Below are 9,185 nucleotides of genomic sequence, written 5' to 3'. Positions count from 1 at the left end.
GCCATGAAATGGACATTGTTAACATACTTTAACTCTTCATATTTAAAGCATGTTGTCATGTTCCATGCTGCAGAGCTTTCAGAGACGGAGTCTCTTTTCCTCTTTCTGCTCAGCTGCAACTAATGCAATCTTGGAGAGCTGTTATAGTATTAAGAGATGTAAATGATAATAAAGAAATTATTTTGTGGAATATTACAAAAGCTAGAATGTGCTTTAAAATGTATTTGTGATAATATCTTCTGCTTTCATAGTTACCTAAAATTGACTAGTTTCTAATATTAAAAGACATTGTTCCTTATAATTTTTTGTCTAGTTCCTATTGCATCACAAAATGACATTTTTATATAGAAGTACTCCATCTGAATCCATATATTTTTCTGAACTATTTAACCACTCTGCTGTGTCTTAATCCAATTGGAAAAGACATTTGGTTGTATGTTTATAGTCGCAATGTGAGACTGGAGGTTAATTTCTTTCCTGTGGGAAACACATCAATAGGTTTTTCTGCTTTCATTAGCAGAGTGACCTATTGTAAAGAATATTAGCCTTAACAAATTCTATTTAGAAGAGAAAATAGAAACAACCAGTTTGTGTTTTATGCATAGAAAGATAAAAGAAAATGGGAGACAACTCTCCTGTCCTGGTATAAAAATAATCAAGAATAACACGATAGCTTGAGGAAGGAGTGTTGGATCAGTGCTTTTTTAAGAACATGTGATGTTCCTCCAGAAGACCTGGGCTTGGTTCCCAGCACCAACATACTACCTTACAACTTTGTAAAACTCCTGTTATAATAGATGAAATACTCTCTTCTCTCTTCTGCAGACTCCTGCATGCATGTGGTGAACATATATACACTCAGGCAAATAGATACACATGGATTTGAAAAAGATCAAGAAAGAGTATAAGAGAGGATTTAGTGGAGAAAGGGGAATGGGAAAATGATGTAATTATACTGTAAATCTCAAAAATAAAAGAAACAACTTAAATAAATAAATGGCAAATTTTAAAGATGTTTTAAAATAATAACAACAGATGCAAGTTTTCAGCTTAATTTTTTAAAATTCTACTTAAAAACTCAAGTTAAGCTAGTACCTTTTAGGAAGAATGTTTCATGTCTCTGAGGATACTCAAAGCATTAAGTTCAGTGTCTCTTCTTTTAATTTGGATAGAAAATAATCACTCTTAAGATATTGACAGAAGCACCTTAACCAGAGTTTAGAATAAAGAGATGAAATCATGGCACATGGCTGCAGGGTTGATGGATGATGACTGGATCTCCCTGGGAATGGGAGATAGACAAGACGTCATGATTGGACTGAGGGCAGATGGGGATGGGAACATGAGGTTGCAGGGTGGGTGGGAGAGTACTGAAAAAGACTGCTGGAAAGGGGGGTGGCATTTCAGGGTCAAGTAAAAGCCTGATGCAAGAGAATCTCCCATGAATCTACAAAGATGACCCCAGCTAAGGGTCCTAGCAACAGCAGATACATAGCCTGAACTGACCATCTCCTGTGACCAGATTGGTGCCTAGCCCAATTATCATCAGAGTGGCTTCAGCAGCAACCAATAGAAAGAGATGTGGAGACCCACATCGGAGTTCAGGAAATCACGCAAAAACAGGAGAAAGGACTGTTGGAACCAGAGGAGTCAAAGACTCCAAAAGAAAACTCACAGAATCAACTCACTGGGGCTCACTGGGGCTCACAGAGACTGAAGCAACAACCAGGGAGCCTGCCTAGGACTGACCCAGGCACTCTGCATGTATGTGACAGTTGTGTAGCTTGGTCCTCATGTATGACTCCTAACAGTGGTGACAGGGGTTGTCTCCAACTCTTTTACTGGCTTTTGGGAACCTCTCCTCATACTAGGTCACCCAGCCTCAATTCATGGGGAGGTGTTTAGGCCTACTGCAACTTGATAGTCCATGTTTTATTGACATTCATGAAAGACCTGTCCATTCATAAACAGAAATGGAGGAATAAATCCCTATCCCTGGTTGGAAACAGAGCAGGGTGGAGGAAGGACTGAGAGGAGAGGAGGGAGTGGAAACTGCTGCCAGGATGTTAAATAAATTTATTTATTTATTTATTTATTTATTTATTTATTTATTTATTTATTTATTAAAAAAGAAAAAGATGCATTGAATAGAAAAGAAAGAACAGCTCATTATCCACATCCCTTTGTCTTCAAACCCAGTGAGAATAGTCTGGACAGAGAGAATTTTAACCTGTGTGAGAGAGAAACATAAATGTTAGACTTTGCTGTAGACTTTAACATCAGATGTGCCACAATAAATCCTAACATTGGGAGAACCCTGCCTCCCACATCCCTGTGCTGATACAGTCTCCAAGAATAATCAGTGACCAGTCAGGCACCCAAATCCATCAAGTTGAACTCCTCTACAGCCTGTATCAATACTAAGAAACTACACTGGCTTTAGACTTCAGGAGAAACTCAGGGATTGGGTGATTTCCATGCCTGTGAACTTCAGACATGTCCCAGTGTGCACTTGCCAGTGGTCACACAGGTCCGCTCTGAAGTTTTATGGGGCTGAGGCATCTAAAAACACTGAAACAGGCAAAGTGGCCCAAATATAGTTAATCAGCTCTGGACTGATTCTTGGGATAGCATTTAATGACATTTTTTCACAGAGGTAGTCTATAAAGAATGGAAAGAGGGCTTCCTCAGGTGTATAGACGTTAATGGAGGGTCATAACCTTAAAACTGGTAGGAGTCATATCATCAGAGGATGGAAAGATGGGGACTTGTGCAGATTGCTTGGTAAGAATTCAAAATAACTGACCTACAGATGTTGTAGCAACTTTAAAATGTAGGGAAGTAATTGAACTCAATAAGAAAAAACTATGTGAACAGACAAAAATATTGATAGACATTGACTTATCAATAACATTCCAAAATTCTTGGAGCTGACAAATACAAAGAACATATTAAAATTTTCAGTCAAATGCTAAGGCTAAAGAGAAATGTAAAATCTCAGTTACAAGTTATTAGAAAATACAAAACTCTACACGGAGGGGTTTTACTTCTGTGAATCAAAAATATGAAAGGAAATATAATACCTATATTGAACATGCATAGATTTTTATTATACCCTAAACAATGCAATAACTATATCTTAATATAATAAGTATTCTAAAAGTACCTTACAATCTATGAAAAGAAGTGATTAGCTTATAAGCAGATGATATGCAATTTTATATAAATTTGAGATTCTGCAGATTTGGTATCACATGAAGTCCCAAAATCTGTATATATATATATATATATATATATATATATATATATATATATATATATATGAAGAAGCCTAGAATCTAATTAAACAAAAAGAAAATATCAAAAATCCATGAAGGAAATGAAGGTATTTAAGATAATAAATAAATAAGAAAAAATTCTTAAATCAAATTTTAAAAAGAGAAAATTAAAGGGATAGTAAACTTGCTTAAAGAAACAGTAACATAAAACATTCCAAACTACTCAGACCTTGGAAGATGGCAGGCTAGCCTTAAATATTTACCTCACCTCCATTTTTCCAAATCCAACCCCTTTCTAATCCCTAGATCTGTAACAGACCTTCTAGTGAACACTTTCTACCCCCATTCCCAGAGCACTAAGCAGATCCTGGTGGAACATCCTGTTTTCCTCCCACCTGTGGACACCCTCAAAATCTAGCCTCCTAGCCCATCCCCATCCTCTCAGCCACCAATACCTAGAAACACATTTTCCCTAGAATCCTCAGAGGCCACATTCATCAGCTTCCCTGAAGAATTTCTTACCAGCCAATACACAACCACCATACATATACAGTAAATCACAGAGTAAGAGTAAGATTTACAGAAGTAAGAGAAAAGGAAAGGCCTAGAGGCAAAAGGTAAACAGGATAATTTAAGGAAAGCTGGCAAGAAATAAGCCAAGCTAAGGCAAAGCATTTATAAGTAAGAACAAGCCTCCATGTAACTTATTAGGGAGCTGGGTGGCAGGCCCCCCAAAAGAGCAAAAACAAACAACAACTTTTTGGCATACCAACGTGACCCTAGAATTTCCATAGTGCCTGAGAAAGCTTTTTTAAAAAATGACTCCTTTAAGAGTTTCTGTAGGACATTTCTGCCAGACAATGAGCCCTTGAGCAGCTAGTAAATTAAGTAGGAACAAATAAGTAAGTAAAAACACCTGCCACAGTGCAAGCATTGGCATTCTAGAACTCTAGGAAGGTTGAATGCAATTCTCAGTCATGAACCTCCAACTGGGCCATGAGGTTTAGGCTTGACTTTCATGACCCAAGAAGTGGGTGGAGTATCTAGGTGTAGGTTAACAGTTTAAAGGTTTGCTCACATGGTAAAAAAAAAAAAAAAAAAAAAAAAAAAAAAAAAAAAAAGATATGCAATAAGAGAGATCCAGATGGAAAAAAAAAAACAAAAAAAAAAAAAAAACCCCACAACTCTAAACAGGTTGCAGTGTGTTTTACAATGTGTGTAGGCTTAAGAAAGGAAGAAGAATATGGGTATACACAGTCATAGAAAGAAAAAAAGAAATAGTTTAAAAATAAAGTCTTTAAAGAGTAAGTAAAGGAAATATAAAAGAAAAAAAAGCCACATAAGATGGGAAACACACAGGGAGTCTGGATCCTGTAGATCCTGTATAGTATTGTCCTGATTTTGAGTTTTTTGATTGTTAATAAGCAAACAACAGCTGCTAAGAGACATGAGATTGAAACAGGGGCTGATGAAATAAACTAACCTATTTACTTTAGGAGTGCCTTAAGTTTAAAAAAGTAAAAAAAAAATATTTGTCAAATGGAAGTCAAAATTGTTTTTGAGTTTTTTTCCCACAGCATACAAGAGGCTGTGGATTTCTTCAGGAATAATATGGATCAGGTTTGATCAGGGTTAGACCTCCTGAACCTTGACAGGTGATACCTATCAATAAGGTTATATAGCTGGTCTTCCCAGGACTTTCTCGTTACCTCAATTTTTTTTCAGGGACCCCTAAAGATGTCTCAGCCCACAGCCAGCAGGAATCAGTTTAGAGAAAACTATGCCTACATTCCCAAGAGTTGTGTGGGGTGTGGGTGGGTTTTGGTTTTTTGGTGGGTTATGAATGTTAGTTATCATTTAGGGGAATATAGAATAATGATACAAATTTAAAGTTATTTTTGTTACACTGTATATGTGTTCCTACACTTTTTAAATGGATTTTTGTATATTCATAAAAATTTAAGGTTACTTTTGTTACAACCTATTTTATGTATGTTTGTACTTTTGTTACAATATATTGCATGTATGTTCCTATTTTGACATCATGGAATTTGCAGACAGAGTAATTGTGACTATGCAGTTCATTTGCAAATGTAGGGTAAAGTTCTAATTTTTGAAAGCTATTATAAATTATATGGAATAATCAGGAACATAGGTTAGTGGTTAGTCATGATTATTATAACAATCAAAATTATAGATATGTTGGGTATGCTTTCCAGATCATATAGAGATATACTTTAGATATATGGACTGAAACCTTTCAAAGACCTACAGAATATGACATTTAAAATGTTTTGTTAACTTAGGGCTTTTCATGACAATGAGACACATCTACTCCTAGCAGCACCAATTTACTTCAGAAATGATGAGTATCCAAGAAACTCCTTATGGAGTTTGCTTTCCATGTGGCAAGGCTAGCCATTTGGGCAAGAAGCTGCTCTTGCCTGGACTGATTGACAATATGTTGCATAAACTGGACATGCAGGACCCACAGGAAAGTGGCTGCAGAACTTTGACAAAACCAGGCAGAATGGTCATTCAGGGTTCCTGTTTCACAGAAGAAACTGCCAGACATTTTTCAGGACACAGAGGAAAGTGACCGACAAATTTTGCCAATATAGGTGGGACAGTCCTTCCAATTTCCTGCTTCATTGAAAAGCCTGCCAGATACTATGTGTCTGTAGACTGAAGATAGATGCCACAGTGTTACAGAGGAACATTGGGTGACTGTCCAGACAGCCAGATGTCTCTGTCATTTCTAGAGTTTTGAAAGTTGCTTACAATGCACTTCCTGTTTACTCAGGTAATATGAAATCCTTCTGGGGTCTTTGATAGAATTGAAAACTGGATAGCTATAGTTTTCATTAGTTATGAATAAAGTGATTTAAACTTTGGACTCACAAAGATAAGATAGATCATAAAATATTTTCTTTAATTTTGTCAAATACAAATAGACCAAATACTTTAACTGTAATTCTTGCTTGATAACTGTTTTGTTTTATGTAATTTTACTATGTTAAAGTAAAAACTTTCCTTTTTGATTAACAGAAAGTGGGAAATAATGTGAAATGTCTTTCTGTATGCAGTGAATATGTGTTGATCTCATTGATTGATAAATAAAGCTGCTTTGTCCTATGGCAAGGCAGGATAAAGCCTGATGAGAAATCTAAGCAGAGATACAGGAGAAGTAGTGTCCATCCAGCCACTCAAGGAACAACATGCCAGCAGACTGGTTAGTGTGACATAGAAATGGGTCAATTTAAAAGTAATATCTAGCTAGTAATATGCCTGAACCATGGGCCAAAAATTTATAATTATTATTAAGTCTCTGAGTAATTATTTGGAAATTACTATGGGACTGGGCAGGAGAGAAAAGCTTCTGGTTACCTGCTCTCAATAAGACAAAATGACAGTCTATAGAATGGGAAAAGATATTCACCAACCCCACATCTGACAGACGGTTGATCTCGAAAATATATAAAGAACTCAAGAAACTAGACATCAAAATACAAAATAATCCTATTTAAAAATTGGATACAAATCCAAATAGATAATTCTCAACAGAAGGATCTCAAATACCCAAGGTACACAAGAATTATTCAACATCCTTAGCTATTAGGGAAATGCAAATCAAAACAACTCTGAGATTCTATCATATACCTGTCAGAATGTCTAAGACCAAAAACACTAATGACAGCTTATGTTGAACAGGATGTAAAGTAAAGGGAACACTTCTCCACTGCTGGTGGGAGTGCAAACTTGTACAACCACTTTGAAAAACAATATCATAGTTTCTCAGAAAACTGTAAATCAATTTACCTCAAGACTCAGCTATATCAATCTTGGGCATATACCCAAAGGATGCTGAATCATAACACAAGGACAGTTGCTCAACTATGTTCCTAGAAACATTATTTGTAATAGCCAGAACCTGGGAACAATCTAAATGGCCCTCAACTGAAGAGTGGATAAAGAAAATGTGATACATTTATACAATGGAGCTATTACTCAGCTGAAAAAAATGCCATCGTGAAATTTGCAGGAAAATCAATGAAAATAGGAAAAAAATCATCCTGAGTAAAGTAACCAAGGTGAAGAAAAACATGATACGTGCTCACTCATAAGTTGATATTAGTCATAAACTAAAGGATAACCAGGCTACAATCCACAGCCTCAGAGAGTAACAAGCAGGGCCCAAAGAAGGATGCATGGATTTCCCTGGGAGGGGAAATAGAAGAGATTCCTTGGGTAAACAGAGGACAGGGGATGGAGGATATGGATGAGGGGATTGAAACCTAAGTGATTGGGTTGGGCAGGTTGGGGGCAAGATGGAGAGGGAGAGTAGTGAAAGAAAGGGGGGGGCGCATTTGGTGGTTAGGCAAAAACCTGGTGCCAGGGAATCTCCCAGGAATCTACAAGGTGGCCCCAGGTAAGATTTTTAGTACTAGTGAAGAGGCGGACTGAGCTAGCCATCTCCTGTAATGAGGTTGGTTACTATCCTGTCATCAGAGAGCCTTCTTCCAGTAACTAATGGAAGCAGAAGCATAGATCCACAGCCAAATACTGGGCTGAGCTCCAAGAGACCTGTTGTAGAGAGAGGAGGGTTATGAGACAGGGAAGCAGGGTCATTATGGTGAGGTGGGGATGGGGACACAGAGACAACTGACCTGAGCTTGTGGATGCTCATGGGCTCTGGACCAACTCCGTGCTGTGTTGCCTTGTCCAGATTTGATGCAGAGTGGAATTTGGTCCTAGCTCAACTTGTTGTGCATGCTTTGTTGAGACTGGGGAAGGCTTGCCACTTTCTGAATGAAGACAGAGAAGGAGTAGATGGGGGCAAGTTGGGGGAAAACTAGAGGAGAGGAGAGAAGGGATACTGTGGTTAGGATGTAAAATAAATGAATTTTTTTAATTAAAAAAAGTTTAAACAATAACAAAAACAAACAACACCAACAAAAAGGAGATTAACCAGAGCAAAAAAAAAAAAAAAAAAACATATGGAATAAATAATCCCATACCAGCAAATGAAAAGAAGGAACACACACACACACACACACACACACACACACACACACACACACACAAAAAAAAAAAAAAAAAACTCTCAACATATCTCAATCCCCCAATAAAAAGATAAAAATTAACAGAATGGATACAAAAACAGTGTGCATCCTTTTGCTGCATTCAAGAAACACACCTTAACACCAAGGAAAGGCATCGACTCAGGGTAAAGGATGGAACAAGATATTCCAAGCAAATGGACCCAAGAAGCAAGCTGTTGTAGTCATTTTAATCTCTGACATAATAGACTTCAAACCAAAACTAATGAAAAGATGTAAGTAAGGACACTACATTCTCATATATATATATATCAAGAGAACAGCACAATTCTTAACATCTGTGTACATCACAAGGGCTCTCAAGTTCATAAAAGAAATACTATGATAGCTTAAATTACATGCTGACAAACACCATCACACACTTGATAGTGGAAGATGAATACCCCATTCTCACCAATGGACAGGTCATCCTGGCAAAAACTAAGCAGAAAAATACTGGACCTAACTGATATTATAAAGCAAATGGATCTAACATATTTATGGAACATTTCACTAAAACACAAATAAATATACCTTCTTCCTAGGATCTCATTAAAAAAAAAAAAAAAAAAAACTTCCGACAAAATTGTCCACATACTCAGACACAAGGCAAGTCTTCACAGTTACAAAAAATTGAAATAACTGCCTGCATCCTTTCAGATTACCACAGACTCAAGCTGGATATCAACAACAATAGAAATAGCAGAGAGTTGATTGTTAGGATTCTGCTGCCACTCCAGCTGCATGACCACACATACACAGTTCAGGAGCTAAGCAAGTGGTCTTGCATCTTATGTTATCCATGTGC

This window comes from Onychomys torridus, chromosome 3 (genome assembly GCF_903995425.1).
Source record: "Onychomys torridus chromosome 3, mOncTor1.1, whole genome shotgun sequence".
Lineage (NCBI taxonomy): Eukaryota > Metazoa > Chordata > Mammalia > Rodentia > Cricetidae > Onychomys > Onychomys torridus.
Note: the sequence above shows the minus strand (reverse complement) of the source record.